The 24780-nt window shown below is 35.4% G+C and overlaps 1 protein-coding gene across 3 annotated transcripts in view; it reads right to left on the reverse strand.

The window, feature by feature from the left end:
- Positions 1 to 24780, reverse strand: part of GRIA2 (glutamate ionotropic receptor AMPA type subunit 2) — a 157682-nt gene that overhangs the window by 115322 nt on the left and 17580 nt on the right. The window lies entirely within an intron of this gene.

The following is a 24780-nucleotide window of genomic DNA, read 5'->3' on the forward strand; positions in this document are numbered from 1 at the left end:
CACCAACTGCCAGTCATAAAAGTGAGCCATCTTAGATTTTCTAGGGGCATGAAACCCAGCTGAACTTATATGGGGCAGAATTGCCCAGCTGATACCAGTAAACCTACAAAATCATAAGAGATAACAAAATAATTGTTGCTTGAAGCCACCAAGTTTGGGGCTGGTTTGTAATACAACAGTTAATTATAACAACAATGTTCATATTTCATCTTACCTACAGAGACAGAATGTATGTTTTGCTTATTTACCACCATACTTCCAATGCCTACCAGAGTTTCTGGTCTTCCAGTGCGTGCCCAATTAATATTCATTGGTTGACTTTAATAAATAAATGAAAAGATAAAATATAGTATCTTACTTCAATAAGCCTAATGTTTAAAAATTCTGAGTTAGGTCAGACTTTATGAATGAAATCATACCTCTCCACTTACTGCTGAGTGATCGAGAAAATGTTGCATAAACTGTGTGCCACAAGTCTGATTATCTACAAAGTGGGGTAGAATTGTTTTGAGAATTAAATGAGCTAACACATATATTAAAGAGTGAATGGTATATCAGAAGCTTCCAGTGGATAGTATTTATTATTAATTTATTGAAATGGTAAACTGTGACACAGAGAAACTGAATAGCTTTTCTGGGTTTCTTTCCTAGACGGCTGCAGAGCAGGGACTAGCAAGCTGCTTTTCTTACCAACTCTCTTTCCTCACACACTCTTATTTTGTGTCCTTTTAAAAAAAAAGTCTCTATCACCTGTGCTGGGCAGAAAAATGATCCCGCAAAGATTCCCATTTCCTAATTCCTGGAATCTATGAATATGTTAGGTTACACAGCAATGAGGAATTAAGATTGCGGATGGATTTACAGTTGCTTGCTAATCATCTGATTTTGAGATGGGGAGATTTTCCTGGATTAATCAGGTATTCCAATATAATTACAAGGACCTTTATAAATGCAAGAGGCATGCAGAAGAAGGACAGCACCAGAGTGATACAGTCTGAAAAATGCAAGAACCGTGAAAGAAAGACTTGACCTGCCATTGCTAGAGTTGAGATAGAAGGACACCTATGGAGAACTACAGGTAGCCTCCAGCAGATGGACAAGGCAGCAAAATGGATTTTCCCCTAGTAGCCCCAAAAAGGAACGCAACCCTGCTGACATCCTTGATTTTAGTTCATGGAGACTAATTTCAGCTTCTGACCTTCAGAACAATAAATAATAAATTTGGGATGTCTTAAGCCACAAAGTTCACAGAAATTTATAACCACAGCAATAGAAAATGAAAACATACCTCAATCTTTAAAAACAAAAACAAAAACAAAACTCTTAAGCCTACATGCAGTTCCAGAAACCAATACATGATACATTTCCAAAGTGTTCCTTGGATATGGGGTATTTAACTCAGATATTTCCCTTTGGGACCATTAAAATTCTATATTCTTTTGTTAATATATTTCACCACTGAAAGAGATGATAATACTTCTTTCTTTGCAACTAATGGTAAGGTTCAAAATGCAAAAGGTAAAGAGAGGAAAATACTTGGAAAATATAAGGTCAAACTTAATAATTCCAAGATTTTTGAGTGGTAATTCCCACCAGAAAACTTCAGCACCTATGACCTTGAATGTCCTAGAGAAGGTAATTTCACCTCCCTAATCTCCAGTGAGACACTGGAACTATTGAATTTATTGCAATTATAATAAATGCTCACACAATCCATACTGTAGATACATTTTTTTTTTTAATAACAGCTAAATACCTCTGGTAAGGCAGCTAACCCAACACACTGACTATTAAACTGATTTAGGGCAACAAGATCCAGAAGCTGTCACACCTGTAAATGAACCTTTAACCATATGTTGTGATGTGTTTATATGCTAATCTCCTCAGAAGTAGCAAAACCCTCGGATGCCACCTGGTTGGCCATATTTTCTGAATTAACTCCAATAAAATGGAATAAAATTATAATACATGAGGTTTGCATTCTTTAAATAGAACAAGAATGCAAATGGATTATTTGGTGTATTAAGCTCTTAAATCACTTATAAAATACTTGAACCACTACAGAAACAACTCTCCAAATGGAGATATCCAAAAAGTAGAAATTATTTCATTTGACACAGTCTAAATATTTATAATTTCTGTAAAGCAAATATGAAACAGTCATCCTCACATGAAATATTAGTGTCTGCTTTTTGCTTTGGGTATTCACCAGGGAATGAGAAGTAGAAAAGAGAATGCCTTAGAAGAAACAAGGATATAATATCAACTACTTTGACCTGAAGCACTTAATGTGGTGCATTTTCTGCTTCTCTATTCAAAGGAACTAACTGTGTAAGATTGTGACCTAGTTCTGGGAATCTTGCTATTCTTAGTTTACCTTGACAAATTTAAATGACAACCAGAAAAGTCACATTTTAAGTAAATATGTGTTAACTACTGTGAGCTAAATATATAAATAAGAGTTTACATTATTTGTCTCATATACAATAGCGTAACTTGGCTGCTGTTGGGAATTTGGTTTTGTATGTCTTTTTCTCATATAACTTAAATAACTCTGATCAGTGATGAATCATTTTGGAAGTATAACATAACATATGAAAAATAAATGGAAAGATTTTCCTAAGAAGTTTTTGTGGTAGTATCTCTGTACCAGGCCTTTTTTGAGAGGTTAATGAGAGAAGGATAAAAAGGTTGATTGACCTAAACAAGAGTAGATTATGTCTCTGATAGTTGGAGAAGGAATAATATATACCAAGATATTTGTTTGGTGTCAATACAAAAGGCAGTCAATTAAATAGTGCTTATAATAGATCCTACTCCAGTGGATTAGGTCAGAATTAGGGGCAAAGTTTAGAGAAAGGCTAGACTATAGCTTAGAAGCCACATAGGCACTCAAGGTTCATTCTTGACACTCTTGAAGTATCAGAAATGATTAGCAAGAAAACTTTGTTGGAAGTTCACCAAGGGGCTTTGCAAAAAGTGATTATCTTTTTGCTGATAACTCTGTTATGATTGGCCCAGAAACTGCTATAGGCCTGGATTTAAAATTAGAGCCCATCCAGCAGCAAAAGTTAATATTATTTGGAAAGGGCAGGACAGAAAAAGACATCAAAGGATGAGAAATAATAGCCTATGGCTTTACTGATTAAAATTCAGGGCTGACGTTTTCTCCAAACTTCCAAATGAAGATTTAGATAATATGCTTATTAGGTCTTCTAATGTGTGAAGATCACAAATGAGTCTCCTCTACAATGAGAATTTTTGACTCATAGAAGTTTGATACTTAAAATGCTCTCCAAGTTAGAACCAAAATATTAATATTATTTTTGGTCACAGAATATTAACAAGTTAGTAAAAGACCATTATCTAACATGGATAAAGCATGCCATATTTCCTAGCAAGACATTTCAAGTCCGACAAGACTTTTGAGCACATAATCAATAAGGCAGCATGATAAAATGGAAAGAAAACAATAATTTTTAAAGTCCAATCAAAACTTGGGTCTTCCAGAGACTGATGCAGAAACTGATTCAAAAGTAAAATCAAACATGAGCGAGATGGGTGGTCAAGAGATACAAGATAATACACTGCACTCATAGAAAAGGCACATATCTTCGTAAAAATACTAAACATAAGAACAATGTAAATACATAAAGATTATATTCAAGCAACTTGGACTGGAAAATTACAAAGCAAAATAAATGCCAGGACGCTCTAGGAAATATAAACTTTTGAAAAAGAAAAACCTCAATAATTTAACCAATCTAATTTCCACAAATTGTCTTGCAGCAAACTGACTATGGCAAGCTTGCCATTTGGTGAATTAGAATATTTCCCTATAATATACTAGCTGGATAATTTTAGTCAATATACTTAACTTCTGAGTCCTGTTATTTGTTTTGTTCTTTTTTTTTTTTTTTTGATTGATCTATTTGTTGATGGGGTGAGATAAAATAAAGTAGCACCTAGAGCATTTAGATGCCAAAACATTTAATTATCAAATATTTATATATACAAAGCAATGTAGATAAATATTATAAAACCAAGCTATGAATAACATTTTGTACATGCCCACATTCTGAAAACTTAAAGATGAAAACCCGTATATTAAATATTAAAGTACATTATGTGTAAATGGAAATCAAGAGGAAAATAGATTGATTTAAAATTACAGACTCTTGAACAGTATGGTTTTGGCTTGGATCTGAACGATGGAAAGGAATTTTCACAATAGAGATAAAACTAAATGCTATCTCAATAAATAAAATGATAACAAAGGCCATGGAGGTAAGGAGAGAAGGGACAAGAAGACAGAGAGGAGGAAGAGGAAGAGAAAAGAGAAAGAGAAGGGGAGAGGAAGAAAGATGAGGAAGGAGAGCAGAAGACCACCACTAACAACAATTTAGGGAATGTGAGAAAGACTCCTGGCTATCCGTTGTTTTCCCTTTCTGCCATAATATTAACAATTTTAACTATACATATATTGGACTAGTATCAACATCATATTTTCTAGCCTTCCATGCAACTAGTATGGCCAGGTTATAAGTGCTATTAAGTTCTGATCAATGACATATAAAGGAAAGGGTACTTGCAAATTCCAGAATATGTTTCAAATGCAGATGGTGTGTCCTTCTTCCCCACTTCTTCTTTCCTGCTACTGGAAGGTGGAGACATGGTACCCAGTTACCACTGATCATGCTGAAAGGAGTAAAATGCTTGAGGTGTTCGTGTCTGGGTTCCTAAATGATCACAACTGCATCTGGGTTATTATGTAACAGAGAATTAAACTTTTATATTGGTTAAGTCACAATTATATGGGATCTCTTTTTCACAGAGTCAAATCCATATTATAATTAACAATATGAATTTTAAAATGGTAGTTAGTCTGATATGACTGAAGTACAGGATGTCTAGGAGAGACTTAGAATGGAAGGATCAGGCCAAAAAGTGAAGACCCTGAAAAGTCTAGACTGAGAAGACTCTTGCTTCCTATGCAATGAAAAACCACAGATCACTTCTGAAAGGAGCAGGACAAGATCAAATATGTACATCAGGAAAATGAAGTGTGCAAAACGGATTGTAAGGAAGAAAGACTGAACACAAAGACAATGAACTCTGTTGTAACAAAAGTATGACATAGGTTTATGGCCACAAGAGTAAGAATAGAAATGAGGAGAAATCTTCCAATCTGGAGATAGAAATGACAGAAATGTGCAAGTATTTAAATTAGTAAGAAAGGGTTGTTTGTGAGCAAGAAGAACACACAAAAAATATAACTATAAACAAAGACAATCTTAATCAGGTTGAGCAACAAGAAAGGAAATACAGGTTTAAGGGTGTTGTCCAGCAGTGGGCTATAAGGAGTCCTTTTGAAATGTGTTAAGCTCTAATCAAATTTAAGTGACAACTAGATATGCAAGTGTTGAGTAACACAAGAGTATCTGCATTAGGTACTCTCACAAATAAGCATAGCAGTGGAAGACTTGGTAGTAACCAAAATGGACAAGGAAGACCACATATAATTAAAATAAAGAGAACAGAAAACAGAATCATATGATGACATCATTCTCTGAAATTACTTTAAAGCTTTGTTCCTCCTCCAGGATTTGGGATGAATGGAACATAAGATTCATATCATCTTGAAACACCAGATGGCCTGTGAAATAATCTGTCTACAGAATGGTAGAGCCATTGGTCCTCGGACCAACCCAACTTGTCTTATTTAAGGAAATCGACATGTAAAGGGATAAAGTGACTTATCCAGGAAAGCTTCTCTAAAATGATGGAATTCTCCAATCCCACTGTGCCAGGTCATATTTGATGTCCAGTAGTAAACCCTAGTGAAAGGAATTGAAAGGTGTTTCTCCTTCCCCTTCATGTCTTTATCTTCCAAGTTTTTTTGTTTCTTTCTGCTTCAGAACGTCTGGGAACTTGAAAACTTTTCAAGAATCAGTAATATTCAGTTAGCAAGATGCCATAGAAATTGGCTTTTGCTACTCTTCAACTGTATTGGATAAAATTATTTGTAATAGAAAATTTAGTTTGTTTTCATAGTTACTCTTTTTAATCAAATACATTATCTTCATAGTTTTTCAGAGTAAAAGACCAATGCCAAAAGAAAATTGTATTCTGGTCTCACAAGTAAAGCTGAGGCATTAAGATAAATGATACTTTTGAAATTAATCCTGTAGATTTTTACAAATTCATTGCTTTCCACATTGTTATATCTTGCATTTCAGTCAAGGAGACAATTCAACACCTACCATAAATAATATTTAGAGAAAGCAGTCAAGGGCTCATTGATCTTTGTAAGCAGTTAGACCTACTTTTTAAGACACATTTACTCTTTCAGGCTCCAAAGCACTAAAGATAAAATCTCCCTTCAGTGATACGAAAGAGCAAAATAAATTCCATGAACAAATAACAACCTCAGAGAGCGATTAAACACAGGACACAGAAAATGTAAGATATATTTGAAAGCAGCATGGCACAGTAAAAAGGCCACAGGGCCTGACATGAGGGAATGATGGCTCAGATCTCAGTTCTTCTACACCATGTGACCTTAACCTCTCTGTGCCTCAGTCTTCTCATTCACAAAACAGAGGTCACTAGATCTATGGCAGTGCTTCCATAAGGAAAAAAGGAAGCTGGCAGTTGGTAGTAGATGAAAAAAAAAAAAAAAAAAAAGAAGAAAAAAGAAAAAAGGCTCATTCATATAAACTTTTAAAGAAGAACTGCTGATATGCTAATAAAGAATGCATATAAAGAAAAAAGTGTCTTTGAATGCTAATTATTTGCCTGGATAATGGTTTAGCTCTTATTCAGTGATTTATTCATGATGCAAAAATGTTTAACAACTCAGAAGGTAACAAACGTGATCAGGGACTTTATAGCAAACCTTTTCCTTAATTCATCCAAAATAACAGAAAATGTTCCATAAGTAAATGAGAGAGTTGCTGATAATTTCTCCATGATTTCTGGAATCTATTCCAGGACCTACAAGATCTGTCTTTATACTAAATCCTAATTGTTGTCTCAGGACCAGATTAATTTCCTCCTCCTCAATGTTCATATTCCAGATTATCCCATTTTTTCCTCCTCCGAATTTATGTATAGACACGTATTATACACCCATAATATTTTATAAAAATATTTTATATTCAATATATGATGAAATTTCTTCTCATTGTATATAGAGTATTTTCATGACTGTATTGTATTTTTTATGACTGCACAAAAATCTGTCAGATTGATTTGCTATCATTTATTTAACTAATTCATGCATCTCTGAAATTGTAGCTCCTTCTGGCTTATAACTATTTGGTAATTCATACACTGCCTTGTACTATGCTTGTACTCTATTCCTCTCCCTACAATTTTTAAAATTTTACAATGAGAATGTATTAGTGGTAAATATAATTGGATTAAACAGATTGCCTGAATATAGTATGCTCATTTAAATACTAATTGAATTGAATTTTCTTAGTGAAATTCAAAGAACATAATCACCTCACAAGGTGGATACAACTTAAATAGCTGATTTGAGATATAAATTAATTCTTAAATTGTGGTCACACCGGGCCTTTTGAGTTTTAGGGGGTAAACCCTCTGTGAGCTCCTCCCTCCTCATAAGTAATTAATGTCTTAAAATTGAGGAGCTGGCCACTGCAATCTAGCTGAAACTTCCCCACTCTCCTGTAATACAAAAATGAATGAAGGTATAACTGAAACTCGGGGAAATTATACTAGAAAAATTCAATTTAATTAATATTGAACTGGAAGAGGTAAATCAAACAGTAAAAGAAAGTGAAAACCCCTTATAACCACATCACTGATGTAAAGCAATTTTCAGTAGTTTGGTGCATCTCTTCCAAAGATATTTTATCAATACATATTGACAAGTATTATATGCACACACAGTATTTTTATAAAAATAATCACAGTGGTTTTTTTTTTTTCAGATTTTATTTATTTGACAGAGAGAGACAGTGAGAGAGGGAACATAAGCAGTGGGAGTATAAGAGGGAGAAGCAGATTACCCAATGAGCCGGGAGCTGGATGTGGGGCTCGATCCCAAGACTCTGGGATCATGACCTGAGTAGCAGGAAGACACTTAAATGACTGAGCCACCCAGGCTCCCCTAATCACAGTGTTTTATACTTAACATATGAAGAAATTCCTTCTCATTGTATATAAAACTACATATATTTTCATGGCTACAAAATGTGTCAAATTGAATTGCTGTCATTTATTTAACTAATTCATGACTAGTAACCATTTAACTTGCTTCTAAATTTTCACCATTGAAGACAATGAACATCCTATATTTAGATCTTTGAGCTCAGATGTGAATATCCCAAGGATAAATTACTAGATGCAGATTTTCTAGCTTAGACACATATTTAGCCAAGTTAAGTTCTTAAAATTAACAAGTCAGGAAATGACAGATGCTAGCAAGGATATGGAGAAGGGAACACTCTTACATTATTAGCGGGAATGCAAGCTGGTGCAGCCACTCTGGAAAGCAGCATGGAGGTTCCTTAAAAAGTCAGAAATAGAGCTACCCTATAACCCAGCAATTACACTACAAGAAATTTACCCCAAAGATACAAATGCAGTGATCCAAAAGGGCACCTAAACCCCAATGTTCATAGGAGCAATGTCCACAATAGCCAAACTATGGGAAGAGCCCAGATGTCCATCAACACATGAATGGATAAAGAAGATGTAATATATGAATAAAGAAGATATAAATATACATATAATATAAATATATATATATTTAATATATATATAAAAAGAATACATATATATGTACATGTGTATATATATGTTATATGTAACATCTTCTGTATACACACACACACACACACACACAGTGAAATACTACTCAGCCATCAAAAAATGAAATCTTGCTGTTTGGAATGACATGGTTGGAACTAGAGGGTATTATGCTGAGTGAAATAATCAATCAGAGAAAGACAACGATCTCATTCATATGTGGAATTTAAAAAACAAACATAGTGGGTCATAGTGGAAGAGAGGAAAAAATAAAACAAGGCAAAAATCTGAGAAAGAGACAAACCCTAATAGACTCTTAATCATAGGAAGCAAACTGAGGGTTGCTGAAGGGGAGGGGGTGGGAGGATGAGGTAACTGGAGATGGACATTAAGGAGGGCACGTGATACAATGAGCACTGGGTGTTACACAAAACTGTAGAATCACTGACCTCTATCTCTGAAACCAATACATTATATGTTAATTTATGAATTTAAATTTTTTTAAAAATAAATAAAAAGAAAAAATCCTTCCAACTGAGTATGAGAGTCTTCGAAACACCCTCAACTCTGAATAACTCCATTTATAATATTGTTATTTTGACAAATTCTCCATATATTAGCTGAATATATGTATCTCTTCTTATTATTTTATTTCCTGATCTTTACATAACGAGTTGTCCATCTTTTCCTTACTACCTTGTAGGAGCTCTTTACAGACATTATGCACTACAGATAGGAACCATTTGTCAACTGCATGTGTTAGAAACATTGTCCCAATCTGTCTTTATTTTAAATTTTTCAAATGAGTAATACAGGTGGTTTTGTTTGTTTGTTTGTTTGTTTGGTTTTTTTTAGTTTTATGTCATCAAATCTATTTATCCTTCCCTTTATGCCTCATGATCTTCATATATTTGCAAAGACCACCTCCACCTCTGGACTCTAAAAAGTCCAGACTTTTAAAAAGACTTCTATGTGTTCTTAGACTACATACAGGAAGTGAGGAGCTTATGCAAACTTTACCAAGTAATTTGCTAATTGTCCCCAAATCATTAATAGACTATTGTAACTTTTCCCTTCCATAACTAAAAAACCTTCTGGTCCTTAGAGTATAATCACACATCCATATATTTTTTTTATTTCTGGACAGGAAAAAAAATCGCATATTTCCCCTCATTTTTAATCTAATCCCAAAATTTTCAGAATAACAAAAGTGTATGTGCACACTTTTACCTTAAAATATATCTGAAAAGATGAATAGATCTGTTTTTACTTGTATTTGACAGATCTTTTACAAAAACACATAAAAGGAATTTTTCTCTTGATTAGCATAAGATAAACTTTATTCACTGCTGAAAGTGGGGGGAAAATCAGGATGTAAACGTCATTGAGCTAGACTTGGCACCGGCTTAAAATTTCCAATGAAATTATCTGTTTGGATCAATTTTGTGGGGTCTGAAAGAGTATCGGCAATGGAGCCTCACTCAAAGTTTTGATCCCTATATAGAAGCATTTTTTTCCTAAATACAATAATTCCCATAAACTTTGGTGTAAGAGGTCAAAGCAAATTTTCAAGTTCCAAATTTGTAAGTTCTGTTTTCCTATCATGTTGTCAGTTCACCTTCTGAAGTCCCACGAGTAGAAAATCTCCACAGACTTGGACAGCAGTTCTCAAATAGTTTGAGTTCACCATTCTTTCACTCTCTTAAAATTTATCAAGGACTATAATGAGCCTTTGTTTATTAGAGTTATACTTATTCCTACTTACTATAATTTAAAACTGGAAGATTTTATAACGTTCATGTAAAAACAATAGTATTAAGCCTATCCTGAGCTCCTACTCGTAACATCTTTTATGAAAAACCATATTGTCCAGAAGAATGAGAAGAGTAGCGCTGCTTTCCATTTTTCCAAATATCTGTAATGTTAGAAAAGAAGAAAGCAAGATTCTTGTATTTTACTGTGATGGACATGTATTAAGAAAATCTGTCCTGAGGCGCCTAGGTGGCTTAGGTCATGATCCCAAGGTCCTGGGATTGAGTGCCAAGTCTAGTTCCCTGCTGAGGAGGCTGCTTCTTTCTCGCCCTCTGCCCCTCCCCCTGCTTGTGCACGCTCACTCTCTCTCTCTCTCTCTCTCTCTGTCAAATGAATAAATAAAAATTTTTTTAAAAAGAAAAGAAAATCTGTCTTCACATATCTATTAGTTTAAAAAGTGTCAAGTAGGGCGCCTGGGTGGCTCAGTTGGTTAAGCGACTGCCTTCCGCTCAAGTCATAGTCCCAGAGTCCCAAGATGGAGTCCTGCGTTGGGCTCCCAGCTCCACAAGGAGTCTGCTTCTCCCTCTGATCTCCACTCTCATGCTCTCTCTCACTCCCTCTCTCTCAAATGGATAAATAGAATCTTTAAAAAAAAAAAAAAAGTGGCAAGTATTTTGATAGCCTTTTCAGTTAATCATGGATATTATTCTTTGGATCACGCTAAAAGTTGGTAACTGGTAGGGTTTTTTTGTTGTTGTTTTTGTTTTTTGTTTTTTGTTTTTTAAAAGATTTTATTTATTTGACAAAGACCACTAGTAGAAGAGATGCAGGCAGAGAGAGAGGAAGCAGGCTCCCTGCTGAGCAGAGACCCCCCCCTCCGATGCTGGGCTCCATCCCAGGACCCTGGGACCATGACCGGAGCAGAAGACAGAGGCTTCAACCCACTGAGCCACCCAGGCGCCCTGGTAACTGGTAGTTTTTCAGGTTAGTTATAATGTGGAATCTAAAAACCATATAAACGAACTTTGTACTCTGTTCCATTAAAATCCACTGTGTGTCTACATTGTGCTTTGGATCTTCTACCCATGCCCAGTTCTGTAATATTATGCATTGGTGATTTGGAAAATACTAATTCAATAAATTAACCTGATTTTCCAAATGTTGATACATCTCATTATACAATATGAAAATTGTGCATTCCTTCATATTACCACTACTCTTATCAGAGAAGTCTTTAATTATTGGAAGGTGACAAACCCACAATGACAGATACAAAAATTCTAAATTCTAAATTCAAAAATTCTATTTTTACATAAAAGCTTGAATATTTTAATTGGCACCAAAAACTGTCAATTATTTTCCCTTAAAGTGACAGACTTACTTTGCTTTTTTCACAAAAACTGTTGCCAAAATATCCAAGTCTAAGTAACCCTAGTTTGTCAGTTACTCTTTCAAGTAAATAGGTGGTCTGTGAAATTAGTAAACAAATAACCAGGTGTTCCGCATATACTTTTCATTTTGATTCACAGAATACAAAAAGATGTCTATATGGATTAAGAGTCAGTAGAATCCACGGCTTTTATTGCTTTACGATAGACATTCTCGAGCAAATCTTTTTTTTTTTTTTCTTATGCACGTATGATTCAGTATAGTTTGGTACCACTGCCTCAGTTTATGCTAATGGATGTTTTTGTCCTGTCAGCAACAGTATACAAAGCAGAAAGACAATGTCTTGAGGTTATCATAAAAATAATTTAGACTTCATGGACTCCTGAGATCCTCAGACAACACTTTAAGAATCATTGGACTAGTATATAAGACTCCTGGCCTAAGGGTACGATTGACTGTGTTAACCTTAAAATGAATGAATGAATAAATGAATATCAATTTTCCACCGAATTTCCATACCTACAATTATATGAAACGACAAAAAAAATGGTCTTAAAAATGGGCATTTTATTGTAGCAGTCTCTGCCATTAGCAGTATTATTGGAAGAACATTCCTCTCTGCTTGTTCTTCTTTATTAGAAAGATACACATCTTCATTGGCTTCACAATCTGTTCATGATATCGATGTTAATAGTGGACATCAGCAGGCTGTCACTACCAAGACAGATGAAATAAAATTAAAAAGAAAAAATGTACTACAGGAATAAAATAACTAACAGGAATAAAATAACTGAATAGAATCCAATGAAAAAGCTGAATGACTGAATGAACTGAAAGGAACTTTCTTTAAATAATAAAGACTGGGACACCTGGGTGGCTAAGTTGTCATATATCCCAGGGTGCTGGTATCGAGCCCCACATCAGGCTCCCTGCTCAGGGGGAAGCCTGCTTCTTCCTCTCCCACTCCCCTTGCTTGTATTCCCTCTCTTGCTATCTCTTTCTCTGTATCAAATAAATAAACAAAATCTTTAAAAAATAAAAAAATAAAGAGTAGCCAAGAACCCATATTGTTTTCGTTCTGCCCCTCCAGGAATACTAAGATGACCTTCTTTCTCTTATAAGTCACCGTGTCAGAAAATATTTTTTAAAAGCTTTAAATATTTTAAGACCTTTTCCATGGCATGTCTCTTTTCTATCATTCTCCATCACTCTCAGTGCAATGACATGAGTTTAACTCTCTCTCCTAGTTGTTACTGTCTTCCTTCATTTAAGATGACATTTCTGAGTATAAAACTGGAAGATATGTAAGGTTTTTTTTGATAAGTGCCACAATGCATCAAATACAGGTGATTCAGGAAACTGGGTTTCTGTTTCTCTTTCTAAGGTTATACTCCTTTATACTACTTATCTGCTAAGAAAATGATGAAATGGAGAAAATTTAGGGGATGGGAGAGAAACATAGAAAACAACAGGAAGAAAAGCAAACATAGCTGGATGGTAAGAAACACTCTCTCTTACTATTTTCTAGTAACTGTGCTAATATCCTAAGATGTCCCCTGGAATCATGAAGTATGTGAATTGAGGAAGATTTTCGTTTTGGAGATAAAAATATTGTGGTTTTTGTAAATGTGGAGAAAACATTTTTATTATTTATCACAATTATCACATCTTTTTCCTTATTTGTTTTTTTCCTGGGGAGTAAGAGGACCGTCTGGATTTAATGGTGGGTTTTAACTTAGGAGTGGAGGTGTTTATGTGTCTTTTATATTTATCGTCTTTGCCTTCTATATCTTCTGTATCTTGCAAACATTAAAAAAGGACTAGGCCAACTGAAATCTTCAAACTGAATATTTTAGAATATATAAAAAAGAAAGATCCCTAGATATTTATTTAATATATGCATTGGCTAGATGAGAAATACAGACCCACCATTTTAACATTTATTCAACTGTGAAAATTGACCCTGTTCCAAGTATCACCCTAGGATGCAATAATCAACCTCCCTGTGTTCCAGTGATAGGACAGAGCAAAGCTGCTTATTCTCCTTCCTAAGCCCTTAGTATCAGGTATAATAATTTGCTTTAAATTCAGATGTATATCAACTAAAGATTCTTCAGCAAATAAAACATTAATAACACAGGGATTCAGGCTTCTAAGGCTGCTTTCCATTGGAACAATGCTTCTTTATCTGTGAAGCAGTTAAACTTGTATCTTGAACTTAAAGCTAGGAGGTTTAAGTAGCTATTAACAAAAAGGGAGCCATGTTCTTTTGATTTGTGTGATGCAATGATTTTTGGCAGTCCCATAATCACTAATTCCAATTTGAGCAGTGGCTGTTTAATGGCAGCTTTAAAAATATTTGCAGATCACAACAGTCACTTCTTTGCAATATAAACAATCAATAATCATTTTTACTAGAGTAACAGCCCCAGCATGTGCCCATTGCTCAACTGCAAGGCTCAGGAACCTAAATATTCTTCACAATAAAGTCACAATGATAATAGTTCTTTTTTTTAAAAGATTTTATTTATTTGTCAGAGAGAGAGAGAGAGATCACAAGTAGGCAGAGAGGCAGGCAGAGACAGAGGGAGAAGCAGGTTCCCTGTCGAGCAAGGAGCCCGATATGGGACTCGATCCCAGGACGCTGGGATCATGACCTGAGCCACTTAACCAACTGAGCCACCCAGGCGTCCCAGTGATAATAGTTCTTAACATTGATGTGGTGGTTCTCTTTCACAGTTTCTACTTCCTCCATATGAAGACAATACAAAAGCTTTTTTTGTTAACCATCAGTAAGTATATGCTTAGCATCTACAACTGGCTCAGTTCTGTGCTGGTAATCCAGGATACACAATGCTAGTGTAACGCACACACAATCCTTAAAGAAACCATAACCCAGTGAAGAACAAGCCTGATGCCTAGTGAATAACAGCCATCATTCATTGAGTATCTGCAGTATCCCAGCACTTTGCCAGACACCTGACTGATGTACGCGTCAGAAGTTGTAGGTACAAATCTTGGCTCTTTCTGCAAATAGCTATGCTAACCTTACCTAGATCATCTTATTCTGGGGGGCTTCATTTCTCCATATTATAAAATAATGAAATAAATTATGCTAAGTCTTTTCCAGCCCTGAGAAGTCTATAATTAAACAAAATAGTTAAAATAGATTGCAAGTTCTGGAGACATTGGGACTGTGAAGATTAAAATATTCCAGAAAATCTTCACAGTGCATGTGTTAAGAATTTTGAGTTTGTATTAAAGGATGTATCTAAGCTTATATATATATATATATATATATATATACACACACACACACACACATATATATATATATACACACATATATATATATACACATATATATATACACACACATATATATGTATATATAACATATATTATATAATTTATATTATATATTATATAAAACAATAAACAATACAATAATAAAATATATTTTTAAAAGATTATATTTATTTATTTGACAGAGAGAGAATTAGAGATGGAACAAAAGCAGGGGGAGTGCGAGAGGGAGATGCAGGCTTCCTGCCTAACCGGGAGTTCAATGGGGGGCTTGATTCCATGATGCTGGGATCATGACCTAAGCTGAAGGCAGACACCTAATGACTGAGCCAGACACCCCTAAAATAATACATTTTATTGAGTCATGAATGACAAATAAAAATTGTGTATATCTAGGTTATACCAAGCTTTTCAGTAATTGGAGAAGAGTCTGAAGGCACTCATTAGGAAGTGCTCAGGAACTTTAAAACATCCTTGGAAGTTCATAAAGTGACCTACTAGATTACAGATCCCTTGAGGGCAGTTTCTTTCCCACTGACACAGTGTCTGGCACACAGGAGGTACTAAAAGTATTTGTAAAAGAAAGGGGATATTGACTAGGGCCAAGAGTTTATTATCCAAAGAGTCCATAATGTTAGGGGAGGATTTTACAAACCAGGCAAAGCTTAAACTTGATAAACCAGTAACGAGTGATTTCCCAGAGAGGATGAGAAAAGCCAAGATCAGGCATCTCTGTCCTGTGATCCAGAGTCAAGCTCTAACAGCTTCCTCCAGATAAGAGTGTTTGCGGTCAGCGTGATGACTCCGCTTCTGCCTGCGCCTGCTTCTCTAACTCTGCTCTCCGAAATCCACCTCCCGCACATACATCCCTGGGCCCCTGTCCTGCTTTGAAACCTGAAATTCCCTTTTAATCAGAACTGTCCTTGTGTCTCCATTTTGGTTAGACAGCTCTGATCTCAGCTTTCTCCCCAGGACTCTCAAGAACAGCAACTGCCCCGCCTCCCCCAAACACTCTCGCAGCCAGGAGTCAGCTTGCGCTCTGCTCCGGTTGCCCGGTTCACCTGCCTGGCCCAAGTCCCATTTCTAGACTAATGTGACAAGACCTGCTGTAGGATTATGTATATGCCTGCACAGCCGAAAACAGCCTTTCTCTGGACCTCATCTCACATTCTTCATTGATTTCCTTCTACGTGTTAGGTACATTTCTGGGCATCTTACTAATTTAAGAGTCACAGTTTATGCCCATTACTTCTTCTATTTCCACATTAACACACACACACACACACACACACACACACACACACACACACACAGAAGAGGTGGGGCATTTCCCAGTTTCATCCATCATAACGATCTCTGATTTTTCTAGATCCACATCCTACATATATTTAGGGACATATGCATTCCACCTTCAAATCTTTACTGTGTTTGTCTTTTTCCTTCTAGCATATTTGGAACATGCTGGGAGAAGATGACTCTGGGTTTGCTTCCTGAGAAAGCCTATCAGGAAATATTCTTGCAAAGTACTTGCTGATTGTAGAAAGGCTCAATTTTCAGCCATGTAATAGAAACTTGCTGATGAGTCCCAAATATTACAGACTTTCATCTTTATCTGGGTGAGGAAAACTAAAAGGAATAGGCAAGAAACTTCTTCCCATCCACTGGTTAAAGGAAATGAATTAAAGCATAATTAATATAATTGTAAATTACAATTATAAAACAAAGTAGCTTTCAAATTCTATCACTAGTTGTGACATATGTTGTGTATATGTTCTAACATGAATATAGAAATCCAAAGTGAAAATAAACAGAAATGAAAAATTAAAATTTAAACAACATATTTTTATGAGTATGAAATCATGTTTCCTAAAACACTTGAGGAAACACTGAAGATTAAAAATAATGATGATTCAACATTTCTGAGAAGAAAAATCAGCCTTAACCCAGAAGTGAAAGTCCCTACAAAACTACAAAGAGGTAGCATATCAACTATAGATGACACCATGCTAATTTCAATATTCGATATTACAGAAGACATAATAAGATATGCAGCCCAAAGCCCTTTAGAAGAGTAAACCCTGAACAGATTCCAAAGTGAATTTGAAAAAAGCAAACCAGACTCCATACATTTGATTTCCATTCTATAATTTATGTTTGAAGGAAGTCATATCACAACTAAAGTATGAAACTAAAATAGAGGGAGCAAGTCACATCATAAAAAGTGTTTATTAAAAATAAAGTTGGAGTGCCTGGCTGTCTTAGTGGATTAAGCATCCTACTATTGATCTCAGTACAGGCCTTGATCTCAGGGTCATGAGTTCAAGCCCCACATTCAAGCCCACCATGCAACCTACTTAAAAAAAAAAATAGAATGAAGTTGAACAAACATCCTATTTCCATCCATAAATGTATATGGATTTCCATCCATAAATGGATAAATGTATCCATTTATGAATAAATATATAAACTTCAAATAATACACACAAGAAATAAAATGTATTCAGAGAGAAAACTTGCATTTGTTGAGCACTTACCACACTCCTGGTCGGTCATTAAATATTTTTACAGAAACAATATCACATTATTTATATTTCACAAATAATGTAATTAAAGCCAAGAGGGGCTAACTAGTCTGTTCATTACTACATAATTAAGAAGTAGCAATTAGAATTCTTAACCAAACACAAGAATAATAAAGTAAAAAATAAAAATTAAACAGAAAAGCTCAGCAAGATCTTAACTTCCATATTGAATGAGTATCATCAATATAATGTAGTTATTTCAAAGCTAAATGTAATATTGGAATGTATTCAATATTAAATAATAATCTTGAATATATGCCTCAACCATCGTCAGAATTAGCTAGAAATTATTAATATTGCACCTACCAGGTCTCAGCTCTTTTTTCTCAAATAAAAATAGGAATGAAGTTATATATGATGAAAAAAATAAACCAGAGAATGAACTCATGTACTTGGAGAAGCCTGAGTTGAGTGCCTTAGTTAGGAAGTAAACGAATGGTTTATTTATCGTCTTTAAGTATGTGGAGTCCTATCATGCTGAGAAGCGGAGAATCTTTTTTTTTTTTCCTCCTTCTTCGAGGGTTGAATAAAAGAAAGGATATTTAAGTTACAGTAAAACAAATTAAGTTAGACATAAGACAGAAACTCTTAACAAGATGAGTTACTTTGTGATTAAATAGACTATCAGGAGAAGTCTTGGAATCTTTCTTTCTAGAAAGCATCCCCCAAAGACTGACAATTTATTGCCTTTACTATTTAGCATGGCATCCATCCTGAGGTTCTGAGGTCCTGATATTTTATCATTGGATTTCATTTCACTTATCTTGTTTCTAGTAATACAACAAAGTCTCTTCATCTTTCAATTTTATCAAGTTATTGAGTTTTAACAGCTTCCGCCCCCCAAGAAACCCTGTTCTCAAGCCCTTCGGGAAGCATGAATATCCTGATGAGGCATATAGGAGAAGACTCAAGGGGACTGTTCTTAGGTTGGATTCTATTCCTTTGAATGACATGTAACTCCAAGTCTATTATCATCCACATAAGGAGAAAGGGAAAGCAGAGTGTTTTGCTTTGTTTTTCATAAGGAAAGCAGAGTTCATTCCCTAGATGTATACTGGACCTGGCAGCATCAACAAACACTGAAGTATATGATACGACCATAATTACCCAGACATAAAAACACTAGTGGACCCTGGGGATTACACTGAGAATCGCAGCTTCCATAGATGGTCTGGGATACTCAAAGTAACAACTTTACTCTGCCTGCTACCATTTTAAAGTGCATGAAAATTCCTCATGTGCTAGGTAGCTCTATTATACAAATGAATTGAGCAAATATAAATTTTTAGAAAGTGGCAATCCTTCTGGTATTATGTGTTTTTAAGCCTCTCTTTTCTCAACCAAAGATCATGTTTTGGCTAAGACAATGAGGACCGATTGGCAGATGAGCACATTAAATTTCACATTTCTCACCACTCTTGTTTTCAGAGGGGAGAGTATTCATGGAGCCGTCAACATGGCTTCAGGGAGGACCTCATTCATCCTCACCAGGAACAACTAACTCTGCCTCAGCCTACGAAGCTAAAGAGGGAAATGGTGACCCCATCCCTTACCCTGGAGGCCAGGCCTTCCTGTTTCTCACAATGAAGAAGTTCATAAGTCAAAGATGACAGATGCTTTGTTCAGAAGATCGTTGTGGCACCAAGGAAGGAACAAACTTTGAGGATCCTGAATTATAATGGAACTGTCACATCACTAGCCTCGTTTCTATAGGCCCATTCACAGTACAACAAACCAAAAGTCCCTGCAAGGAGAGAAATTCTTTGTTGCCTAAGAAATTTCTAGGGAGCTATTCCTACTGAACAAAATAAATGCAAACCCAAATCCAATCAAAAGAAAATAATTTTGTCATCCTACAACGATCTTGCAAGTATGGAAACAGTATTTCCTTCTTCCTATTGAATATTTTTGCTGACATTCACTCTGATAGAGCAGAGTTGTTAAGGGGTAAGATCTTTTTACTGTTTATCTTCTGGTCTGAGATATATATGAATCTTGAATATACATAAATTAACACACATGCTACTTGCCATGATCTACAAAGAACTGTGTGTTTTGCCTCCTTTACTGATCTCTCGAGCTTCTTTGGTCCACTCTCTGGCTCTCTTACCATGTTGCAGCTCCTCTGGGTTTCTCCTGGAGGGTAATCACACAAGACTTTTCTCTTTCAGGCCCTTTGTATTTCCTGTGCCTTCTACCAAGAATGCTCCTCCCCCGTCCTTCATCCCTCAGGCTGATTCTTGTTGGTTTAGGTCTCATTCCCTCCAGGAATGCGCCTAACATAGTATCGTTATCTGGTTCCTCCATCATGTGTCCTACTGAGTTCTTTTAAAACATGTAAGCCTATAACCCACCTATAACTGCCTCTCTTCTGTCTGTTGATCAATTTGTCACTCACCCCATTCTAATGTGGGTTCCATGAGGATGTACACCTTTCCAGTCTTCCTCACCACAACCTCAATGCTGAGAAAAATCCCTTACAAGAGGTGGAATGGTACCTAGATTCATACCTAGTTTCCTTTAAACCCTTGTGAAGCCTCGATCTATCCCAACACATGGCCAAATGGTGTGCACGCTATGCACAGAGACACAGGACAGCCATGTGCACTTCTCATTTCTCTGTCTTCTTTGGCTCTTGGACCTTCCCCGTGAGAAGACTGGCAAAACACAAGTGGAAAAAGTCTAGAACAACATAACAGAAAAATCACTGCTTAAACACCCCAAAGGGACTTAATGCCTTTTGGAGTTACACCTTTCTCATTTGGGGGACAGTCTTTTTTTTTTTTTTTAAGATTTTATTTATTTATTTGACAGAGAGAGAGATCACAAGTAGACAGAGAGAGAGAGAGAGGGAAGCAGGCTCCCTGCCGAGCAGAGAGCCCGATGTGGGGCTCGATCCCAGGACCCTGAGATCATGACCTGAGCCAAAGGCAGTGGCTTAACCCACTGAGCCACCCAGGCACCCTGGGGAACAGTCTTTAAAGCAGAAATAAAATAAAATGCTTCGTCCTTCAGCAGTGCCATCATGAACTTGAATTTGTGGAAATAAGGATTTTTTTTTCCCTTCAATTTGCTCCACAGAGCTTAAAATGATGTCGGTTTCTCATCCTTTCAAATCCAAGGTTATTTATCAGCATAGGTAATTATAAACACTTCAAAGCAAGGTGAAATTCTTTCAATTCCATCAGACTACTACTAAGAAGAAGAAATAGAAAGCTATTTGAATTGCCAAAACTGGCTCAAATCAAACAAATACAGTCCATTTTCATTACTCATGGATTTTGCATGTGCAAACTCACCTACACACTGACATTTATCTGTGACCCCCAACTCAGTACTTGCAGCCCATCGACTGCCATTCACTCACACGCAGAGCAGTGGCCCAGGACACACAGTGCCAACTGAGACCGAATCCTTTGCCTTCATGTTTTAGCTCGCAAACTATAAAATCTCCTTTATACAGTTTATTTAGTGTTAAGTTTTCTGCATTTTTATGCATTTTGTTGGTGATTTTACTTAAAATGCCCAAGCATACGGGGTGCATGGGTGACTCAGTCAGTTAAGCGTCTGCCTTCCGCTCAGGTCATGATGCCAGGGTCCTCAGATCAAGACCGGAGTTGAGCTCTCTGCTCAGTGGGAAGCCTGATTCTTCCTCTCCCCTGACCCTCCTCCCTGTCCACACTCACTTGTTCTCACTCTTTGTGTCAAATAAATAAATAAAATATTTAAAAATAAATAAATAAAACAAAATGCCCAAACATTATGCTGAACATGGTCCCAGGACAGGTCCCAACTGTCAAATATTCCTAAGGTTGTTATGTGTCATACTGAGAAAATGTATGTGTTAAATAAACTGCTCAGGCATGAGCCCAATATGAGTGGATCAACAAGATGTATTAAATAAGATGTCTGAAGCAGAAACACATATCAAAGGTTATGTATCAGTCAGTTGGTGGAAACACTCTGACCAGAGAATCTATTTCCTTAGGAGCAATGGCTCAGTGTTCCCTAATTCGGTGTTCACAGCAATGTTACAGAAAATAACTACTGTGAATCAACTATAGATACATGTATTGAGAATCAACTATAGATACATTTTAGGGGAGAGATGCTAAACTCTTCAGAGGAGTTAGGGAGACTGGCAATCTCACCAGTACCTCTATCATCAGAAAGCATATGAATCAATCTTCCTGATTTTCTTCAAAAAACAAAAAAATATTTAATAAACTGCATTTTCATCCAGCTACTAATGCATCATTTGTGTGACTTTTTTAGTGCACTTTCATTTTCTGAGGCTAGCGATGATCTCCATTATCAACAAAGAAAAGGGCAAAGAAAGGTTGACAATAAAAAATAAAATCGCTAAATCTCCAGGTTTTTTTTTTCTTCTGTCAAATATACTTAATATTTTTTTCTACTGAGTACCCTTATTTGATAATTAGTGATACATCTGTTAAAACATAGGTGAAGCTTTCACCAGACTGATTTTCAGATAAGAACCTGAAAAGGAAGCTTTTCATGATCACCACATTCAAAATTCAAAAGTCATATGCCTAAGATGAAATATCAAAAATATAGAAAACTATGTGCCAACATAAAGAAAGGGACTTTCAAAAGAATGAGATGGCAAAGATAAAAACTGTGAATATGTAAGTTTCATAGAACTGTTGCAAAGAGGAAAGAAAATCAACTTATAATTAAATACAAGAAAGGGGATGACCAAGATGAGACAAGAATCAGTAATGTGAAATAGGCAAACCAAATCTCTCTTATTATTTATGTCATTGCTCACATTTTCCTGCTCATCTGTTTCCCTCATTTTAATGCTTCGTCTTTGGTTTTTTTATTGTTCCATCATCATTCACAAATATGTTTCTCTCATCCAGCAATTCTCTGTGGTTTCCAAAATACCACAAAAGCTATATTTTTAGATAGCCATACAATGAGCAGGAAGAGAAACAGTGAATATCTCGTTAAGCATAACAGAGGAATAATCATTCAGGACAACCTCAGAATTAGTTGGATGTTCTATATAGCAAAATGAATGCCATGAGACTTATTTTAATTGCACTATACTAGTAAAAATAATGTGTAAAGATATGGCATGAAGAAATCTGATGATGGACTACTTTCAAATGTTTATGTTATGTTATGTTAAATAAATTCTAAATGAGAAGGAAAAAAGCCAACTTAAATGGCTATCTAGAAAGAAATAATTAAATGGAAGAGGGCAAATCCTCTGAGTAATAATGACTAAGAATTTCCCAAATCCCAAGGAAGAAAATCTGTTGAGTGCTGAGTAGGATGGGAAAAAAAAAATTTCAATACAGGTCTATCACGGTGAATTTTTAGGAGACAAAAGATAAAGGATACCCTGAAAGCTTCCAGAAAGGAAATAATAAATGTATACAAAAAAAATGAGAATTATACTTCTCAACAATACCTGATGATAGAAGATAAGTTTGTAATTGCCTTCCAAGTTCTAAGAAAATACAGCTTCATCCTAGAAATCAATATCCACAAAAGCCATATATATACAGTTTTATTATTTTATTACTTATTATTATTTTCACAAAATTATTTTAAGAGGAATTAGCCTACATCCTCTTAAGTTGTGTATGGCCATGTGAATAGGTGTAACCAAAAACCTAGAAGGTGAAGTAGTGTGGACCTTGTCTCGGCCAAAGCATTTAATTACTGGATGTTCAACTCCCTAGCCCCATCTTCTCCAGTAGCAGTTATCTTGGATAAATAACTCATGCAAGTCAATGGGAAAAAATACCAAGGTGGTGATGAAGACTGAGCAAAATATCTTAATAAACAATTTGTGAAAAAAGAAACATTAATGTGTCATAAGCATGAAAAACTTACTGAAAAAGAAGATTTTTCTAGCTATCTAATAACTAATGACTTTTAAAAATAGTAACAATGATATTGAGGGTCTTTGAGATTAGACTTTTCATAGATTGTTGATAGGATTATAAATTGGTATGAATTTCCTTAGTGTATATCAGAAATACCTAAACGCTTCAAGGCCTTTGATCCTATAATTACACTTCAGTCATCAGAAATGAGGAAAAATGCATATGCAGAAGGGTTTTCAACTGCAGCAATATTTGATAATGGATAAAAGGATTCAAACAAAAACTGCAAAATTAGAAAATGATGAATTATGGGGATGAGTATTATGAAGCTATGAAAATTAAGTGTACAAATGTCTACTGCCTTCCAAGAATGTTTCATGCACAAAAATACTAGAAAAGAACACATGTAATTATTAAGTGATATTTCTTGGTTAAAATTAGTGATGATTTTTTATTTTCTTTTAGATATCTTAATATGTAACTTTTATAATTAGGAAAAACATTCTCATCAGAGCTTCACAAAGTTTTTGTATTAATTTTGGAGGAAATTTTTTTTCTTTCTTTTTTTGATATGAACACAGTTGACACACAATGTTACATTAGTTTCAGGTGTTCAACATAGTCATTCAACTTCTCAAATTTGCAAAGAAAACTAAAAATAAATGGAAAGCTAATACAAACTGTGAGGCTTTAAAGCAAAACAGAAAACTACTATGATATCTATTAATAGCTATTTGGACACAAGTGAAAGTAAGGCAAAAGGAAAACAGAAGTAATCCCTTGAAACAGAACAGGGACGGTGTGTTCCATGGAGCCCTCTTGAAAAATCTGCCACCTTGGTCTACCTTCATTCCACTCCATTAGGATACCAGAAAAGCATTATGTACACCCTTTCATGGCACATCACCCGTTTTTAGCAGAGTGGCAACAAATGGCTTTTTCTTCCTCACTCTCTTCTGCCTTTATCAGTGGGGGGAAGAAACCAGACTAAACCAATGTTTACAAAATATTTAATTTTTTAAGTGTGTTACCATAAATAATTATTAACACAGCATTTCTATGATTTTTTTTTAATTTTCACTCAGGTATATGTTTTCTATTTATCA

The sequence above is a fragment of the Lutra lutra genome, chromosome 2, assembly GCF_902655055.1.
Source record: "Lutra lutra chromosome 2, mLutLut1.2, whole genome shotgun sequence".
Classification (NCBI taxonomy): domain Eukaryota; kingdom Metazoa; phylum Chordata; class Mammalia; order Carnivora; family Mustelidae; genus Lutra; species Lutra lutra.